Consider the following 21,507-nt stretch of genomic DNA (forward strand, 5'->3'; position numbering starts at 1 on the left):
AATCCTGTATAGTAGATGTTATATAGGTACATATTTTGATTGTTTGTCATTCTTATATATTGTGAAATTTTGTAAGATATTGTGAGAACGAGCCAGTCTTTTGAATGGCTCTTTGAAAGGAACGGCTCCTCAAGATCCGGCTCCCTTCAAAGAGCCATAAATCCCATCTCTACAACAAACATGGCGCTGGACTGTGGCGATCCCGAGTGTGACGTCAGCTGACACAGACGGGTTGTGTCGTTCATGGATTTTATTCTGGAACTTCCTGTAAACCCGGAAATGTCTTGTTTTGAAAGGGTTGTAGCTCAAACGGTTTAAAGTGTATTTCACGGAGCTAAAATGCGTCATAAGACGCAATAAAAAGCACAGAACCAGCCTTAGCACCAGTCGAAACAGGCATCAAGGTAAATGCGATGACTACATTAAGACATGTAAAAAATCTGAGTTTTTATGGATGTAAACATGGCTAAATTGTGATGCTGTAAGCTAACTGAGGTATCAGAAGTAACGCCATGCAGAAATGTAACGCACATTTTTGTGTTTCTTTCTTGTTTAGCTCATACGTTGGTTTAGGTTTGGTTCAAGAATGTTTACATGGAATAAAAACCTCTACAGACCATCAGTTAAGAGTGTTTATTCCACTGGGACGCTACATACCTCATTTTAAAATGAGAATAAATGTTTTATAGCAGAAATTCAGTGTAATTATGGCAGATTCCTGATGCCTTTAGAAAAGGTTTTATTTCAGCTTTTACAGTTAATTGTAAGATCGTTTTCTTTCTGTCTTTTTCTGCTTGTTCTGTTAATGTCAGAGGCTGAAGAGATTTATTACGGAGGAAAGCTGGATTTTTGTTCTGTGGAAGTAAAAATGCAGGTTTTTATTTTCTTCCAGAAAGCCGTGCACGTGCAGCAGATGAGACTTTGTGGAAAAATGAGTGGAGCAGTGAGACGTGGTTCTCCAGTGGAAGTCATGGATCAGCAGGAGCAGCCATCTTAAAAGCTCCATTTAAAGGTCAGACACTACAGAGTGAGGAAGAAGCTTCAGGAAGAATCATTATTTTAGTGTGAAATAGATCAGAAACTATTTCTAATGCTTCATATTTATGCTCCAATGATAAAGTTAGAAATCAGACTCTGTTCCAAACTGCTGAGATGAGACGAAGCAACTTCATTTAAAATCCTCTCAAGATAAAATTCTGTGTGGAGGCGACTTCAGTACTGATGATGATGATGATGATGATGATGATGATGTGGATCGATGGCCTCTAAAAACCACAAATACAGACTCCAAGCTTAAAATAAATGTGTGTGACTGGGACTTGTGGGTCTGTGGTGAGACAGGAAGGAAGAACAGAGGAGGTGTACTTGGTGCAACAGGAGCCTTTCCTTTCAATCACCAACAGATTTCTGGCTCATCTCCAACCATCTTGTGGATGTGGTCAAAGACGTGATGATAGAAGCCTCCATCTTAACAGCTCATCAGGGAATATTCAGTAGAACTGCTCTTAATGATTGTTGTACTCAGAACATTGTTTCAGGATATTGGAAATTGATCAATACTTAATAATTTGGATGTAAAAAGGGACGTTGACGCCATCATTGGTAGATTCTGGAAACAAACATGTGACTCTGGTAAATATGGTTGTTATTGGGAATGAATGAAATATGAAATTCACATGACGGCTATTAAAAATGGTAAATTATTGGCAAAGCAAAAAGAGAAAATGAATCAAACATTATTGAAGCAAAAGTAAATTATGAAAAGAAAACTAATGGAAGCTTAATGAGCAGGAGACAGAACATCTGAGTTTATTAAAAGCCAGTTAGACAACATGTATGTGGACAAAACCAAAGCCGCCTTTATCACAACCAGACGCAGACGGATGGAGCAGGGAGAGAAAATACTAAATATTTTCTTGGATTAGAAAAGTGGAATGCTGAATATGCTCCAATAAGTAACGTGATGGTAAACGGGAACGTTCCCAGTGATCAGGATGGAATCTCCAAACATGTGGCCAGCTGTTATCAGAAGTTCTGCTCTTCAGCCCCACAACTTCTGACTCAGAAACTTTTTAAACAACATTTCTACTCATGTTAAAACCTAAATGAGGAATTTAGAGATATTTGTTATGGACAGATTTCCTTACCAGAACGTGTGGAATGTGTGGAACATCTGGAAGAAAATGAAGCTCCCGGGAATGACGGCCTGACTGGGAGTTTTATAAAGATTCACTGATAAACTTCCTCCTTCTTACTAGCTGGATTCCAAGAAGCCACTGGAAAAGGTGACCCCCCCCACTTTAAAACAGGGATAATCCCACTAATTCCCAAAGCAAACAAGGATAAATTCCAGAGTGAAACCTGGAGAGCCGTCAGTTTACTGAACAATGATGAAAGTTATTTGCTCTGATTGTTGCTGGAAGACTTAAACACGGCTGGAGTCAGAAAACAGACGAAGAGCATCTGGTTTTATGGAGAAAAGGCTCATTAGCAACAACATCCGTTTAATATCAGACATGATAGATTACAATCACCTGTTACCTGATGGAAGCTTCATTCTGCTCATCACTTCTTACAAAGCCTTTCACACCACGGAGCAGAACTTTATTGTAAAATCTTTTCCTTCTCTGGATGTGGGAATTATTTTCATAATGCAGTTGGGACTTTATATAATGTTTGTTCTGGTTCTGTTAAACTGAAATCTGGCTCATCAACCAGATTCATTATTCCACGTAGACAAGGCTGCCCTGGATCTCCTTTTCTTTCTCTGCTAGTAGCACAAATAATGGCACCCATATCAAAACGTCCCCTTTTCTGGGAATTCCTGCTGTAGGTAAGGAGTTTAAAACCTGTCAGCTCGCTGATGATACGGCAGTTTTTTAAGGGATCATCATCACATAGTAAGCGCAGTGAGTTGTATAAATTCATTTAGTGATGTATCAGGGTTCAAATGGATGTAGACACATCTGTTCAGTTTCCTCTGGAAAACTGGAACTGGTCCCATTACGCTGGAATACCAGTTAATGAGGAAGTGACACATCTTGGAATTATAATTTGTAAAGCTAAACAGGAACGTTACAACTTAAATTTAATCCAGTTATTGAAAAAACAGGATCTAAACTGAGTTCTTGGTTAATGAGAGATCTCTCTCTATGTGGCAGAGTCTTCATTTCTAAAGCAGAAGGTAAATCCAGATCTATAAATGTCTCATCGTCGCTTCACATCCCAAAACATCATTAAAGAACTGGATAAATACTATATGATGCCATGTGGAGGAAAAAGCCCGTTATCTCAGGAAAGACTTCATCAGAGGTTGTAGGGAACAAGGAGGTCTAGAGGTTCTGGACTTTAACTCCCTAAACAACACATTTAAAATGAAACGGATTCTGGAATTTCTGAAGAACCCGACAGCATCTGGAACGCTTTTCCAGCTTCTCTGTTTAATCATCCTGGTGGCTTTAATTTTCTGTTGAAAGGTCATTTTTCTGTTGGTAAAATTCCTTTAAATCCGGCTGACTTCCACAAACAAGCTCTTTTATCTGGTTATTGGTTTATAAACATAACTTCAGCCCCGTAGATGTTATATCTGGAACAACAAGGGCTTCTTTATCAGAATAAATCTGTTTTATCCCACATGGTGTGGAAAAGGAATTCTGTTTGTAGGTCAGTTGTTGGATAAAAACGGGACTTCTGACATTCAGAATTCCTTAAAAAAGTCATTTACCTGGAACAGCTGAAGAGTTGGCTGTTGTCTTAAATGCAGCTCCTGCAGGCTCGTCACATGTTGAAGAACACGTCATTCCCAGAGATTAACACGGAATTTAATAACGTTTTCATGGCTGATGTTGATCTCACAGACAAACGTTGGAGCAACAAATAAATCAGGAATGAAGCGTCCGGTTCACTTCCAGCTGCTGCAGAGTTCTTCTGGGACTCTACCATGGCTGCTTTACAGGGAAAAAGCTGCTAAACTTCTTCATAATTACTGGATTAACAACAAGCTGGAAGAAGTTTCTTTTAAGGTTTAACTTCAGATTTTTCCTGTTCAGGAAACACTTCAAAGATTCCAGATAAATATTGATGATGCCTGTGTGTTCTGCAAAGCTAACAAAGAGACAATTTTCCAGATATTTTCCAACGTGTTCCCACCAAACAGTTCTGGTCCGACATGGAAAGCTTCGTCTGGGCTCAGTTAAACATCAATATCCACATTAATGTTTTCATCTTATATTTTATATTGAAAGGATCGTCAGTGATGTAAACTCTGTTTTCAGCTATTAATCATTCTTGGCAGATTTCATGTCCACAAGTGTAAATGTTCTGGATCTAAACCTTTTTAATCTTTTTATTGTGGATCTGAAATCTTAAACCAGCTCAGCTGAAAATGTGAAGAACCAGAAAGCAACAAGAACTCTTGATATTTTGAAGAAACTGCACATTATTTCATTTTTCTATGTAAAATAAAATAAATAAAAACTCCACGTTTGTATCTGTTGTCTTCGGCCTTGTTCAGTTGAAGCTGTTTAAGTTGCATCTTATATGTAAAATGTTTTCTGTTATAAAATCTAAAACGTGTTCAGAGCCTGAATTGGGACGCAGGTCTATACTGTTCCTTGTGGTTCCAGGTGAGATCCGTACTCGGACGTCTACATATGTTTATGTTCCAGTTAATCTGTAGCTGGTTTAGAGAGGATAGCTGCGCTGCTTTCCACCAGTAGGTGGCAGTAGCGCTCTACTAATGGGGGTGACCGGTCCGGAGCTGGAATTTCTTAGAGGAAGTAGCCGGTCAGGCAGAACAGCTGACAGCATCCACCGCTGATCTATACTGTTCCTCGTCCTTCCAGGGATCAGCATGAATAAAGCCTTTCGTGAAGCGGAGCATGGCTGAATTTATCCCGTGTGTAACACATGGAGTTCAAAGCTTCACACACCTGGAAACAGCAGCAGGGTTATGTCACTGGTATGGATCATATCATTTAATATGCACTTGTTAACTCCTGTTCATGTGTTTTTGCATGTTGTGTGCAGAGTGTTCCACATGCAGTCTGTCCCTTGAACACAACACAGTCTTGTCTTGCTGGTTGATGAGAGATATAGCACACAGTCTGGCTGAAGCTGGTCTTTAACAGCTCGTCCTGGGAAAGACAAAGAACGCTGTAGTCTAGGCCCAGAATCCATCTGGGATAAATTCAGAGAATAGAAACCTAGCGGAGCTCTGAGATCCGTAGATTCTGGTCCACTAGTCCAGACCAGAGTCCAGACTAAACATGGAGAAGCAGCATTTAGCTGTTATGCTGCAAACAAGTGGAACAAACTGCCAGTGGAGATTAAACTTTCACCAAACTGTAGTAACTTGACACGTTTTGAAGTACTACATGACTTTATTCCATAACAGGAATCTCCACAACGTACAGCTAACGTGCTGTTCAGAACACACATTTTCTCTGGAGAACTTCTTCTCTGTACCTCCCAGCGTTATACAGAGACAGCGCCACTAAATTTATACATCACATCACTACATCTCCTCTCCTTAGCTAAAAAACAAATTAAACTACACCATCCAACATAAGGAACAGAACATGTACCACTATTACATTTATTTTACTTCTTTTTTTACTTTAACTGGAAATCCTCCAACTAACGTGGTAACTTCCTTTCTGATTTCCTCCTTCGAGGGTCTGAGTGACGTCTCTCCGTTTTTCCCTCTTTGAGTAACCACCGGTTCCTCAGCTGCTTCCTTCTCCACCGTCTCTGGCTGTAAAACAACCTCCTCGACATCGCCTGTAGTTTCCTCCACTGCTGGAACCGGTTCTGATTCCACCGTCTCCGTGTGACTTGCTCCTGTTTCCACCGCTGAAAGATGTCCAACACGAATCTGGTCCACATGTCTCCTGACAACTCTTCCATCTCCGAGTACCACTGTGTACAGTGGTGTAGTCTAGTTTATTCTAGTGGGTATACTCTAATCCCCCCCCCAACCACCCTCCACCCTCATACATCATGTCCTGGTGTAACATCTGTCCCCCAGCACCCTTCCCAAAAGCAGCAACTGCTCATAAATGTATACTTTGCTAATGAGCACCACAGTAATTATTAAAGTTTGCATCCACACATAACTGAGATCATGAAAGACTGGTTATGTTATCTAAATGTAAACAACACAAGATGTATAACAGCCATTCCTTTCCTCATGGAGATCCTTCACCCCAGGAGCTTTGCCTGCTTGGACTGGGGGTCGTTGCCGTGGTGATCGCCCTTGTCCCAGTGGCCGGGGGTTCTGCGCTGCAGTCCTACAGCTGTGATGTGGACTCTGGTCTGCCCTGATCTGGGTGGTTGCTGTGCTGGCCTCTGTGGAAATGGGTGGGCTGGCTCTTGGTGAGATCGGTTCCCCAAGATATTGTTTCCTCACAGTGGCGTCAAGCCAGATGTTTATTACTTTTATTATTTTTGTACTAAGAAACAGAAACTGTGGAGTTCTTGTTTGTGTATAATGTAGGGAGGGGAGACGGCTTTGTTTGTGCATATATGTGGATGTTTGTGTGATTGTGAGAGAGACAATGATGGGTGTGTTCTTAAATTGCTGTCATATAGTGTGTGAAGGCTTGTTTTACTTTACTTTAAGCGGGTTAAACAAACTGAATTTAAAGCGCAACTCTGGGTTGACCAACTCTGAGTCTTCACTAAACCCGCTTTCTGAAACGTGGCCCAGGTTGACAGCGTCAGGCTCACCTCCTCGTCCGTAAGTGTGTAACTGCAGTGTCCCTCGAATCGACAGTGGAAACTGAACCAGTAGCAACACACTCACTGACACACTTAAACAGTGTGATTTGACTTTGTTTTCTTTTCATGTTTTTTTCTCTGCATTCCCTCTCCATCGTACCGCCCCAAAAATCTTCTTCATCTTCTTTTTCTGCTGCATCTTCTTCCTCTCATCCGCCACTCTTTAATTCGCGCTTGTCTAGCAACCAGCCACCAGGTGTTAAGGGACGCAGGTCAGGATCAGGACAGATGGCCAAGCTGCTTTCTCTCTGCGGCGGCTCAACGTCACTTTTGACGGAATACCTCATGGTCTAAACGGGCCGGCTTCGTGGCTAATTTATGACCAGGAAAGTGAAAGTTATGTCACAAAAGATGTTGATACGCATCTTTGAGCAATTTTTAGTGGTTATACGGAAATTTGTGACATTTTCTAGTGGGTATACGGCGTATACCTGCGTATCACGTAGACTACACCACTGACTGTGTATGATACTGGACCTGTTTCAGACTCGATGATTCCTGGAACCCATTTAGGCCCAAAACTGAAGTTTAAAGCCCAAACTGCGTCTCCTGCCCTGAAACATCGACTTTTAGATGTTTTGTCATGTTGTTTGATTTGACTCTCTTAGTGTTCCTTTACCCTTTAGTTTACCTCAGTTTCCTCCCCAGAAGCAGTTCTGCTGGAGAAAGACCTGCAGTAGTTTGAGGAGTCACCCTGTAACTGAACAACACTCTGGCTGCTCTTGTTTCTACAGAACCTTCAGAACATCATCTTTTTAAATATCTGCACCCCCCTCTCTGTGAACCCGTTGCTTGAAGCGTGGTAAGGTGCAGAAGTGACACGTCTGATCCCATTTCTTTAAAAAAAATCTTTGAACTGTGTTCTTAAAAAACAAAATACCATTATCAGACACCAACAATTCAGGTAACCCGTGATTACTGAAACTTGTAGGTAAACACTCATCAGTGGAGGCTGACGTTGCCTTAGTTACAGGATAAACATCCATCCATTTTAAATGTGCATCAACCAGTAAAAAATACAGAAACATTTTTCCTTGGAAGGGACCCGCATAGTCTATGTGAAGAGGCTCCAGGGTTTTGCAGGCCAGGGAGGCAAAGGTGCTGCTGCAGGCGCGTTCCTGTGCTCCTGACACACCGTACATAACCTGATCACGTCCTCGATCTGTTGTCCAGTTTAGGCCACCAAACATAACTTCTGTCCAGCGCTTTCATTCTGGACACTTCCGGATGACACTGGTGACGTTGTTCCAAAACTTCCCATCGCCCTGGTTCCCCACAACACACACCCATCCTGTGTATTAAGCTTATGTTTTTTACTGTGTAAGGAACAAACTCCGTCTCTTTTGGTTCTGGTTTCCAGCCTTATGAACCTTCTCCCTCACTTGTGAAAGCACTGAGTCTTGGTCTGTCCATGTTTTTACTTGGTCGGCAGTTACCAGTGTTATATCCGACCTCCCAGCATGAAACTCTCTCCTGTGGTTCTTCTGTTTGGCTTGTTTCTGGTAATGGCAATCGACTGAGAGCATCTGCATTTCCGTGATGTTTTCCCTCTTTGTACACAGTCATGTATTTGTAGGCTTGCAGCGTTTCCGCCCATCTCTGAATCCTCGGTGATGCCATCTGTGGTACTGCCCACAGTACAGTTTTTTCTTTTTTAATACCTCGTTTCTTCCTCTCCTTCTTTGGCAGAAATTCCCAACTGCATGGTTCACCTTCAACGTCCAACTTTTCTTCTCGAGTCATCTACGGCGTTTTCCCGTTTCACCTCATCGTCAATTATGTAGTAACTTGACACGTTTTGAAGTACTACATGACTTTATTCCATAACAGGAATCTCCACAACGTACAGCTAACGTGCTGTTCAGAACACACATTTTCTCTGGAGAACTTCTTCTCTGTACCTCCCAGCGTTATACAGTGACAGCACCACTAAATTTATACATCACATCACTACACAAACGTAGACACTTTAAATCAGGTTAAAACTTTTATTTTCTCCTGCACCTATGCATGAAATCTGCAGCTAACTTTTAACTTATCTTGCTTTTAATCATTTTAACTTAATTTATAATTTTATTGTGATTTTTGCTGTTTGTTTCTGTCTTTTCTGCTTTCTTGCAGCATTTGTAATGATTTTAATGTTTTATGTTCACTTTGAATTGTCTCGTATGTGAAATGTGTTATAGTACAAATAAACTTCCCTTGTAGTTTAATTCAGATTGATTCATATTTTAATGGAGATTTCATCATTTGTTTTGAGAAAAACAAAATTATTTTCCAAAAGCTTCTAAACCATGTTTAATAAAACTTCATAAACTTCAACACTTTTTATTTTATTATTCTTATTTAATATTCTATATCTGTGAACACTTATTTGAAGATAATCTATATTCTGGTGATGTTGAAAGGATGTAAAGAATAATGTTGGAGACGAGGACTCATGTTGAAATAAATCTACATTGTGAAGCAACCCTTTCTTACACTGGATTAGAAATATTGTAGAAAATTATACTGAATTACCAGGTTTTACAGAACATTGTGCTCTTGTAGACGTAACATGTAAGGTTATAATGACATGATTTTAATAATAATAGGTGGTGATGTGAAGCGGCCGGTCTGAGGCATTAAATGAGTCCCACTCCGGCCCTGCTGTCTCCTGCAGGAAGGTTCCTGCTTATATAGGCGCTGACAAAAGACTGTACAATGCTGCCCCCTGGTGGCCAAACAAGATATATACAGATACTTAAAAATGGCTCCTACAGACGCAGAAACAAAACTATGGATCTTTCAGATTAATTCACTTTGGGACCTGCTTCCAAAAATGAGTGTTAACAAGCTTCCAAAATGTTGCTTGTATGAGGACAAAATGTCCAAACACTGGACATTTTTTATGGCTACACTTAAACTCGTCCCCATGTGGACACGAACTCAGCTGTTTCTGCTCCTTCCCTTTCTCTTCCTGCTGAAACTTTTTCACTTTCAGTCCTTCACGTTGTAAATGAAGTTTCAACAGTTACAGAGCCAGTGTTTTAGCATTTATTTAATTTTTATTTATTTTTCTGGGCCTTTCTTTGACGTGTAGCTGTTTCAGGTTTACAGAAAATATTTTCTAAACTGATTTTAGTCTAAATAGTAAGCTGCTGGGCCAATTTCTACAGAAACCATTTCTACAAACCTTCTTCGGCTGTACTGAACCACAGATTAGTTGAGGACAAATTTACAATTATTGTAAAACTGAAGACAGTTTGATATTTCTTCAGCTGCAGGTTTGTGATGAAGTGGAGCGAAAACATCCAGCTTTGGGAAAGAAGTGACAAAGATTTGACTGCGTCTGCAAAAAAGTGCTTCACCTGCCTCCAGAGAAATCTCTGCCATAGCAGCTGTACCTGGAGGCCAGAGAGGAGGCTCTGGTTGAAGAGTTACCAGGAGTTAACAGGTGCATATTAAACCATGTCGCCCAGACCAGTGAAGCAACATTTTCTCTACATCACCCTCTTGCTGTCTTCAGCTTTCTGAAACCTTTGAAATACAGAAACAAGAATTTCCAGCATTAAAACCTGGTTTAGATGTTAAATGTATTGTTTCTCTTGCAGGTATTGACTCTTTATATTTCTCCCATACGTCTATAAGGAGAACATGAACCTTTTTATCCCTCTTGGAGACTCTGATGCAGACATGTGGTGTTTAACTGAACCAAACACACACAACAAAGTTAGCAAGTTAACTTTTCTTATTGATTGTATGACTGAAATTATGCAATTAAAACAGAAATAGTTGAAAGGACACATAAACTTTTTGTTATTTAATTACATTTGACTACACACTAAATAGTTTATTTACGTTACAAAGAATTAAAAAATGAGCTCTAATGTGGTTCGTTGTGTTTGTTCCGTGTGATTGTAGCGTGACCTTCCATCTCCACACACAACTATTCTCCTGACTGGTCAAGACTGGAAAATGTCCTTCTTCACCAAAAGAGCTCCAAACGTTGTGAAAGCAGACGATGTTGAGGAAGGGATCATCTCTGCCTTCTGCACTGACTTTGTCTTCAAGCTGGCAAACCCGAGACACCTGAAGACACACTGACGTTCCTCCAGAGGTGCATGGTGGTGACCAACCTCTGCCAAGAACTGTTAACAGGACCATAAATCTTCTTTATTCACTCCATTATGCCGCATACCTAGCAGTGCTTCTAATGCTCCAGGAGAGAATCTACCTTAAATTAATTCAGCACAAAGGACTTTATAGAATTTATTATTATTGTTTTATGGTATAAAGTTAGAGGAAGAAAAACTGTAGAACAGATGATGATGTTTGTTGTGATTTCATCTTTCATTCTGTTGCATGTTTGTGTGTGAATGACGCCTAACAAAGCTTCTTTATTTTCATCACTGGCTGAAATAAATGAAACTAATGACAATAAAACCACCAATAGATGGAGGCCTGAGAAACGTAGGAAAGACCAGAACTGTTAGTTCCACATGTGTCTGATCATCCAGTGTGTAACAGCAACGAGCAACGCAAAGCAACATGTTTAGTTTTTTCTAGAAGTTTCTTTGTAACATGCTCCATCATACAAGTACAACACGCATGTAAGCTGAGCCCCGTCCAGACTGTGAAGTATAAGTGTAAGAATAGTAGAACACACACACTTTCTGCTGCTGTTTTCATGGTTTTCAGTGTGTCTTTCTGCAGGTGCTCCTGATGATTGTCTGCTGTGTTTTCATATAAAGGCCGTAGGATGTTTTCTGTTTCTCTGCCAGTGTTGCAGCTGGTTGTTCTATTGTTTCTGTTGTTTCTATCTTTGTCCTCTCTCCACTTTTTACTCTCCTTTTCTCTTCTGTTTAATTCAATCCAGCTTTATTTGTACAGCAGCTCTTTACAACAAAGTCCTCTCAGGGCTCCTTTCTTTCATATCCTGTGTCAGGTCCAGCTTTTAAATCTTTATTCAGCAAGAAACTAATAAAAGAAATGAATAATACTGAAGTATCAGAGGAGCCTTATATGTCGTGGTCATAGGTGATGTTCTTGGTTTTGTCATGTTTACTTTAGTTTCCAGTTTTGTTGGTTCCCGTGTGTGTTGTGTGTTTTGTTTGCGGCTCGTTAGTTCACCTGGTCTGATTGCTCCCTCACTTCACCTGTTCCCTGTTAGTCGTCCTCTGTTTATTTACGCCTTGGTTTCTCTGACTCGGTGCCAGATCATTGTTGTTGTTTCGTGTTCAGTCTGTATCGGTTTCCTTGTTCCTTGATATTAAATCCTGGATAATGGCGTTGGTTTGTCTCCTGCCTCATCAGTCTGCGTTTGGGTCCTCACCTCTGCTGTCCTGTCACATTATATCCATAAAGCTCCTCAAGGGGAGTTAAAACATTTCCAAGGCAGGAGAGAACTAGTTTTATCTTTTATATATTTCTTACTTAATAAATCTGACTTCTGTACGTATTATAAGGTGAGTCAGTTCAGGTGGTTAGGATTACTACACACGTGTAAATGTACACGTATGTTAATGTAAAGAAAACTCTTAGCTCTGAGTTAAAGAGTCGAACCTGCTCAGAAACCCTGAGGAAGCTGTGACTGGGCAGCTCAGGATGATGTTCAGCTGCAGCTGGAAGCAGAAGCTTCCAGTTCAGATCCTCTAAATGTTGTAGAAACACTGATGTTGGTTTTTAAGACCAACAGCCAAAAATAAAGAGTGAAGAACTTCAAGTTTATCAGAGTGTCTGGGAGAACGGCTCACCCTGATGGTGAAGCCTGGATTATCAGTAGAACTGTGATCAAACCTTCTGATGGAAAGACTTTTTAACCCTTTGGATGCCAAATGAAGGAGTTAGAAAAGCTGCAGAGGCTGCAGCTGTATGAGAGGAAAGCTCAGGGGCATGGAGACCTGGCTGAAGTTCAACAAGCTTCAAATCTTACAGCTTGCAGGTGATGAATTCCAGTTTAAACTCCATGAATTTAAAGCTTCTTAACTCCTCTAAGAGTCCAGTCTAAAGTAAAGAGTGAAGCTTCACACATCTGGAAGAACAGCTCAGGCTGGTAGGAGAAGACTCTGGAGGCAGGAGGACCTGGGATCCAACCTCTTCATTCACCACATCAGTTTTCACGTCCAACGGCCAAAACGAAAAGATAAAAGCACCACGAGAACAAGTGTGAGTGTGAAGGTCCTCGGTGGCGTGGTGGGGTTGGTGGAGAACCGTAAGTCGCCAGTGGTGCAGCGTCTAGTTCAAATCCTGCCCGTTGCTGGTACCTGGATCATAAAACCATCCTCCTCCGGTGGGTTGGGGAGGGGGCCGTGTTCCCTCCTCGTGTTCTGGGAGGGTACAAGTAGGGGTTATACATCCGGAAACTACACCTGGCTGGAATTTTACTGGCACCATCAAAGTGTGGCAAACTTTCCAAACATCATCTAGAAGTAGCATAACATGCTAGCTTAGACACGACAACAAGCTGCTCCAGACAGTTACTAGTTACTGAAAGGAAGAAGCAGCTTGATGACGACACACTGCTACATGACTGGCTTCTAGAAGAAACCAACATAACACAACAAAAGTCTCTATTAAATAAACACCATGTACAGAGAAGCAGCCAGACTGGAACAGGTGTTGTCGGCTACTAGAACTAAAGGAAAATAGAAGCTGAAGATGGTCGACTGAAGTCTGGAGGAGAAGAGAGAGAGGGAATGAACGGGATGATGTGTTGACTTTGGGAGCCATCCTTCCCGTCATCCCCACTGGACTGGTATGTGCAGTAGAACATACTTACTACATACATGCTGGAATATACAGATGCAACGTGTTACAGACGTGTGTAGCAGCAACTATTAGTCCAGGTAGTGAAGTATATGAGGTACATGAGTTACATCATCATCACCTCATTGTGTCACAGGTGTATCTGTGTTGACACATCCCTCCTTTAAACAGTCCTGAAATATTACAACTTTATTTATAAAACACTGAATGTTCGTCTCCACGGAAACACAATCTTTCATTTCATTCACCCTTTTGTGTTTTTAACTAATTTACTTTAATGAATTTCTAGTAAATTTGAATAATTCTTGAAACATTATTTGAGAAATTGAACTTGTATTATTTAAAGACGTCGGCTTAATTTTTCTTCTCATGTTAAAGATCTGCCTTGTAGCTTCATGTCTTAAAATACTGGATTTAACTGGTGAGGAGAAAATATCAAACAGGATTCCAGTCCAGATCCGGATCAACGGAACGTTTTCAGTCTCTTTTTTTTTTAAACCAGAACTGGAGGCGGTGGGCATGTCTGATAATAATCATACCTAACAAACCACAAGTATAAGTACATACAGACTGGTTCGGTTAAACTCATGAACCCTGCAGACCCCCACTGGCAGCGTAGAGCTGCTCTACAAATCATGACTCATCAAAAAAAGAAATTCCTTCTCATTTGTTGCAGAAGAAAACAGCTTTTTCTAATCATTCAACCAACATGAGCTACATTTGTACTTGGAAGTCACGTGTTCAGTTTCAAGGAGGAAAATGCTCAAACCTTCCTAAAAGTTGGATTTTCACCTCTGGAAGTAAGAGGAATCTCATCAGCCTCAGTCTAAATAAAGCTGGAAATAAACTGGATTCATTCAGTTCAGTTCAATTTAGCTTTATTTGTACTTTGTCATGAATCGACACTGGCAAGGCAGCAAATAATAAAATAATTGTCCAGCTGAGGAAACCAACAGATTCCATGAAATGTTCTCGTGGATTTAATCCTCCATCCTGAGCATGCAGTGGAGAGGAAAACCTCCATGTGTGTCCCTCACTCTTGCTGAAGGTGAGACAGGGTAGACGTCCTCACGGTAAACTCTCTCCAGGAAGCAGCAGGTCCGGTCCAGCGTCTGCGACCCATAAGCAGAACTTCAGGCACTTTAAGCACAAACTTAACATCATATAGATGTTAAAACTAAATAATCTACTCCTCAATGTGTCTCTTTTTATCCATCTGCTTCATGTTTGTGTAAATCATACAAATGTATGTGCAGACGCTAGCTAGCGTTAGCCGCTAATGTTGGCTAGCTAATATAAACTAGTTCAAATGTAGAGCTTTCCTCTGTATCTTTGAGCTTCAACTCCAGTCCGGTAAGGGTCATAGTGAACCATCTGTCTCCCTTCACAGGACAGAGAAACCAGGAATTGTTAACTATTGACTTCTTCACTTCAAAAGCATCACTGTTGACTCTTTAACACACAAACAAACCAGGACGCGATGGAAAATACACCCACCTCCTCTCTGTTTTAATTATTATTATTTTATTATTCTTTCTCTGAAAGTTAATGAACTATTTCAATGTAAATATAATAATAATAATAATAATAATAATAATAGTAATGAAGGAAATATTATAGATTTTAGATTTTCTCTCTAGAGATAACTAAACAAAGATATTTCAGCTTTTATTAATTGTTTGTACTTTTAATACTTTTCCATAAATGATTTTTGATGAAAAGATGCATCATTCTGGCTTTTAGTGCTGTTAATATTGACAATAAGGACACTTTTAAGTCTGTTTCTGATTTATTGATCCATCAGAAATAAGGCAAAGATAAATATGACAACACTGCCTCCCTGTGGTCATGATGTGGAACTGCACTTTAAAATGCTTGCAGTGGTTTAGATAGATAGATAGATAGACAGATAGACAGATAGATAGATAGATAGATAGATAGATAGATAGATAGATAGATAGATAGATAGATAGATAGATAGATAGATAGATAGATAGATAGATAGATAGATAGATAGACAGATAGATAGATAGACAGATAGACAGATAGACAGATAGATAGATAGATAGATAGATAGATGTACTTTATTCATCCCAAGCTGGGAAATTTAGGTGTTGCAGTGGTACAGTCATTTAGCAGTTGTGCTTCTTAAGGTAGCAAAAAAATAAAAAACAGTATAAAAATTTCAATATTTACAAGACTTATACAAGGAGATATTTAGCTATACACAGCAACAGTGAGAATAGCCAGCAAATAATATAGTCCAGTGCAATGATTAGTAGTGAAGATGAGGAGTTTAACTGTGCAAGGTTGATCCAGTCAGTGCAAAAATTCACCAGTCACAACAGTCACTCATATTGTTATCTCTGAGACCATGATGATGAGTTAAACAGTCTTATTGCGTGTGGCAGGAAAGATTTCCTAAAGCGGTCCTTGAGACAGCGAAGCTGTCTGAGCCTTTTGGAAAAGGAGCTCCGCTGTCTGTCCAGCACAGGGTGGAGAGGGTGGTCCGGATTATCCAAGATAGATAACAGTTTGTTCAATGTCCTCCTCTCCACCACTGCTTCTAAAGTGTCCTGTCTGCAGCCAATGACAGAGCCAGCCTTCCTGATCAGTTTGTTCAGTTTGTTGGTGTCACTGGCTGCAATGCTGCCCCCCCAGCAGACCACAGATGAGAACAGGGCACGGGCCACAACAGACTGGTAAAAGATTTCCAGCATCTTCCTGCACACGTTGAACGACCGCAGCTTCCTCAGGAAGTAGAGTCTGCTGCAGGCCTTCTTGTACACAGCTGTGCTGTTGGTCTTCCAACTCAGTCTGTTATCGATAGTCACTCCCAGGTATTTATATTCCTCAACCCTGTCCACATCACTACCCAGGATGCAGAGGGGCTGTGGAGCTGATCCCTTCTTCCTGAAGTCTAACACCATCTCTTTGGTCTTGTCCACATTAAGCAGCAGGTGATTCTTACCTGCCCACTCCACAAATCCATCCACCAGCCCCCTGTACTCCTCGTCCCGTCCACCACTTATACACCTAACAACTGCAGAGTCGTCAGAAAATTTCTGAAGGTGACATGACTCTGAGTTGTACTGAAAGTCTGTGGTGTATAAGGTGAACAGGAATGGAAGGAGCACAGTGCCCTGCGAGGCTCCTACATCACTCATCACCACATCAGACAGGACACCGCCCAGCCGGACAAACTGCGGCCTGTCTGTCAGGTAATCAGCGATCCAGGAGACAGAGGACCCGCCGACACCCATCAGTCGCAGCTTCCCACTCAGTAAAGAAGGCTGGATGGTGTTGAAGGCACTGGAGAAGTCAAAGAATGTGACTCTCACAATGCCTCCACTACCATCCAGGTGCGAGTGAGCTCGCTGCAGCAGATAGATGACAGCATCATCCACCCCCACACGTGGCCGGTAGGCAAACTGCAGAGGGTCGAGAGAAGGTTTCACCAGCAGCCTCAGGTGGGCCAACACCAGCCTCTCCAGCACCTTCATCACATGTGATGTACGGGCAACTGGACGGTAATCACTGAGGCCAGATGGAGATGACTTCTTAGGAACAGGAACCAGGCAGGAGGTCTTCCAAAGTTGTGGCACCTTCTCCAGGCTGAGGCTCAGATTGAAGAGGTGCTGGAGAACTACAGACAGCTGGCTGGCACAGGTCCTCAGTATCCTGGGGCTGATACCGTCCGGGCCAGCGGCCTTGTGACTGTTCAGTCTCTCCAGCTGTCTCCTCACCTACCAGGCTGTTACAGTCAAGCCAGGGGAAGGGGTTGGGGTGGGGGGAGGTGTTATGGGTTGAAGTCCAGTCTGATCCAGTGGGCTCACTGTAGGGGGGGAGGGGAGAGCAGTGGAGCAGTTGGAAGAGGAGGGGGGAGGTGTGGGATGGCTGGGGTAGGGGCACAGGAGACAGGGGCAGTCTGAGAGCTAAACCTGTTGAAGAAGGTGTTAAGCTCGTTAGCTCTCTCCCTATTACCATCAGCCAGTCTGCCTCTCCCCCCACATCCTGTGATCTCCTTCATTCCAGACCACACCTCCCTCATGTTGTTCTTCTGGAGTTTGGCCTCCAGCTTCCTCTTGTAAGAGTCCTTACACTCCCTCAACTTGTCCCTCAGTTGGTGCTGCACCCTCCTCAGCTCCTCCCTGTCTCCAGACCTGAAGGCTCTCTTCTTCTTGTTGAGTAGGGTCTTCAGGTCGCTAGTGATCCACGGCTTGTTGTTTGGGAAGCATCTAACAGTCCTGGAGGACATGACAGTGTCCTCACAGAATTTGATGTATTCCGTGATGCTGTCCGTCATATTGTTGATGTCCTCCCCATGAGGCAGACAGAGTGCATCCCAGTCTGTGCAGTCAAAGAAGTCCTGCAGGACCTCCTCAGCCTCCTGTGTCCACCTCCTCACTCTCCTTGTGGGCACAGGCTGCCGCCGGACAATAGGCACATACTTTGGTGAAAGCAGAACCAGGTTGTGATCTGACCTGCCGAGGGGGGGGAAGGGCGGTTGCACTGTATGCTCCCTGTGCGTTTGCATACAGTAGGTCCAAAGTTTTATTGTCCCAAGTGGAGCAGTCCACATACTGAGTGAAGTCAGTCAGTGTTCTGTCCATGCTAGCATGATTAAAGTCCCCTGTGATTACCATGAAGGCATTTGGTTGCTGCGTCTGCAACCGGGAGACGACGGAGCTGATGACGTCAGCGGCGGCCTCCGCATCAGCTGATGGGGGAATGTAAGCAGTTAGCACAATGGCTGATGTAAACTCTCTTGGCAAGTAATACGGCCGTAGCCCAACAGCCAGCAGTTCCATGTTTGGGTTGCAGAGACGTTCCTTGACACGGACGTGTCCGGGATTGCACCAACGTTCATTCACATAAAGCACAATCCCTCCTCCCTTCTTCTTACCGCTGTCTGTCACGTCTCTGTCCGCCTGCACGGTCACAAGCCAGGTACAGTAACGCTGTGGTCCGGAATATGTGAGTGCAGCCACGACTCCGTAAAACTCAGTAAACTGCACTCACGGTACTCCCTCTGTGTTTTAATCAGCGCCGCCAGCTCGTCCATCTTGTTTGCCAGAGAGCGCACATTCCCCATTATGATGGCAGGAACAGCAGGCTTGTATCTCCACTTCCTTGCCTTCACCCTCACTCCAGCTCTGCATCCCCGGCGTCTCCTCCGTAGCTCCTTCGGGATATCGTGCCTGACCCCCGGCGACAGTACAGGTTTACTCAGCGCTAACAGCTGGTCGCGAGAGTAAACAATGGGCCTGCCACTGTGAGAGTTGCTCTCGGTTACGAGGAGTAACGAGAGTAGCAATAAAAGTGAAAAGAAGAACTTGGAGCATACAAAAACCATTGCTGTTCCATTGCAATAAATAATAAACACAGCAAAAAACCAAAGGAAAGATAAAATAAATACTAAATAAATACTAAATAACAGTAAAAGCACCTGCAGAACTGGAGCTGCTCCAACAGGTGTCCGACCAGGACGGAGGCGCAAATGACAATGCAGAAAACTCATTTCTGCTCCTGCATTTCACGCAGCATCATTAAAGTTGAAGCCAACTTAGACTGATTAAATATATAAAAGTCCACTGAGTCACAAAAATGAAAAAAGTAACAAAAAGAGTTAGAAGGTCAATGAAAATGGAACACATTTAGGAAAAAAACAAATAAATAAATAAATAAATAAATTGAAGTCACTTCAGCATGGACCCTCAGCCTCTGTAAATGGTTCCTAATCAACCAGCTGATTTTCCCAGAAGCCCAGACAGTTTTTATTTCCATGTTTAAACCAATGAGAAGTTGTTTTATCGATGCCTTTTTGCTGTAATACAAGTTATTGGCACTACAATGAAAAAGCAGCTGTTCTAAAACTGGGCTCATCAGGACCAGGTGGAATTTATAATCTAAGTTCTTAACAAATAAAAAGTGCTCCTGTATGACTAAAACTGGAGCTGTGTCTTTGTCTGAACCCCTGTTCTGTTTGTCTTGTCTGGACCTCCATGTTCAGCCTTTGTTTGTTGGGGTGTTTTTTTCTTTTGTGTCTCTGGTTCTGGGACCTCCACATTCTGTCTGAATCCTGAAGCTTCTCCTGCTGGATTCCTTCTCTTTCCTGGAGTTTATTTATCTCCTTCCTCTGTTTTCTAACTCTTCTTTAGCATTCATTTATTTATTTTAATTTTATTTCTATTTAGAATAATTCTGCATGTGGAGCTAAAATGAGTGAAACCTGCTTTATGAAAATTTAATCTTCTTTAAAAAATGCTGATGGAAAATTTTCTGTTTCATCTTGGAAATGATTCCATCATTAATTTAGAAGTAACCATGCATGATGCTGAATATGTTTAATCCACATGGAAGGGAAGGACATTTACCAGGAGGAACTGGAACATCTGGTTTCTTGGGGAACCTGGAAGGGAACCAAGCGGCGCGTTCACACCAGCCCTTTTTATCAGAATCCTGGTCCGTTTGCTGGGAAAGCCCTCTTCGTTTGGGGAATTGGGATCAAACCATTTCTGATCCGGATCAAAGAAGAAAATCTCGGTCCGCTTCAAGTGGACCAAATCCAAGGAGTGGACAACAAAGCAAAGTGCATTGTGGGTAAACGCAACCAGAACAGACGGGCATGTGAGACGATATGCGGCTCTGGCCGGGAGAAATGACTCGCCCTGACCCCCTAACTGAACAGTTCTCGAGTCGTACTGAGTCTAGCGGACGTCCTGGTTTGATGCAGTAAGACTTTACTTTGGTGTCTTCAAGAGGATTGAGGGCCTTTGAAGAAAAATTCCAGTAGAGGAGAAGCTCTGTAGAAGCTCATCGAGCCAGGAGTGTAACACTAGAATAAAGCATCTCAACAAGGTCTTGGTGATGACGATTAAAGCTCAGAGGACAAACGCTTTGCCTGAAGAAGAAAGGGCTGCAGATCTTTGAAACGTGGATCGGACCAGAGATAAGAGGAAAGCAGAAGGAGGAAATGGAGCTGCTAACAAAGTTGAAATGGTTTAAGAAAAGTAGCTGTTAATGTTAAAATCCACAACGAGGCTTAATTATTGGAGCTTCATCAAGCTGGCACTGCTCACACATGGAGAGAGAAGAACAGGAAGATAAATATACTCACTGAAACCAGGATCTGATGTCTGCAGTTTACACAAGCAAAGACCTTCATGACTCTTAGGATGTGATGAAACTAATGAACTGTGATCAGAAGAAATGGATCCAGCTGCCAGTTCAAACATCTTGTAGCTTCACTGGTGATGTTTTCACATTGTGATCCTTCCAGAAAGCTGCTGCTCTACTCAGTGTGGAGAAGATGACCTGGACAAGTTTTCCTGCAGCTGCAGATTCCTTCTATGGAACGGGGGGATGTGAGAATGAAAGGAAAGCAACAAGCTGGACACACATCAAGCTGTTAAACTGACAGCTTTTCAGCATCTGTGAACGGCTGTATGAGACACTAGAAGTGGATTTTCTGAACCAGAACCTACACAAACAAGGCCAGTGGTCCTGCTCAGCTAATGGGAATAATGGTAGAATGCAGCACTTCATATCTGAGGGCTCAAGAGGTTTGACCATTTTCTATCCTTTTCTACCTGAAGATGCAGCAACAACTCCTGATTCAAAGATGTTCAGCTGTGCAGCTGCAGAGATGAGGGAACGTGTCAAAGGTTCACGCTGCTAGTTGTGTGTTGAGAAGACGAGATCCAGCTGCTTTCAAGCCTTGTAGAAAGTAAAGTGCTGGTGGAAAAGGAGTGTACTGAGTTCCTGTGGATGAACGGGATGTTTGGGATGTGGAAGTGTCCCACAGAAGGAGAGTGGTGGGATCATCATGTTCTGAGACTCGCAGATGTTCAAGTCCAGGAACAAAAGCTCAGTTCAAGCTTGGAAACTGTGGATCTGTGAGATCGGAGTAAAAGCATTTAAGACCAGGACCTGAGAGGCCCTCCAGACTTCTGAGTCTGTCTAATAAAACCTGCTGAT

General features: G+C 42.3%; 1 long non-coding RNA gene across 3 annotated transcripts; it reads left to right on the plus strand.

The window, feature by feature from the left end:
* The first annotated feature begins 254 nt into the window (after positions 1 to 254).
* LOC121655268 lies at positions 255 to 11,412 on the plus strand. Of its 3 annotated transcripts, none has more exons than XR_006013122.1 (3): positions 255 to 404; positions 893 to 1,012; positions 10,684 to 11,412. It is a non-coding gene; the product is annotated as an uncharacterized LOC121655268 (long non-coding RNA). The 3 variants fall into 3 exon arrangements; XR_006013123.1 differs by lacking the exon at positions 10,684 to 11,412 and adding an exon at positions 10,041 to 10,109; XR_006013124.1 differs by lacking the exon at positions 10,684 to 11,412 and adding an exon at positions 4,845 to 4,857.
* The last annotated feature ends 10,095 nt before the right edge of the window (positions 11,413 to 21,507 follow it).

This window comes from Melanotaenia boesemani, chromosome 2 (genome assembly GCF_017639745.1).
Source record: "Melanotaenia boesemani isolate fMelBoe1 chromosome 2, fMelBoe1.pri, whole genome shotgun sequence".
NCBI classification, from domain to species: domain Eukaryota; kingdom Metazoa; phylum Chordata; class Actinopteri; order Atheriniformes; family Melanotaeniidae; genus Melanotaenia; species Melanotaenia boesemani.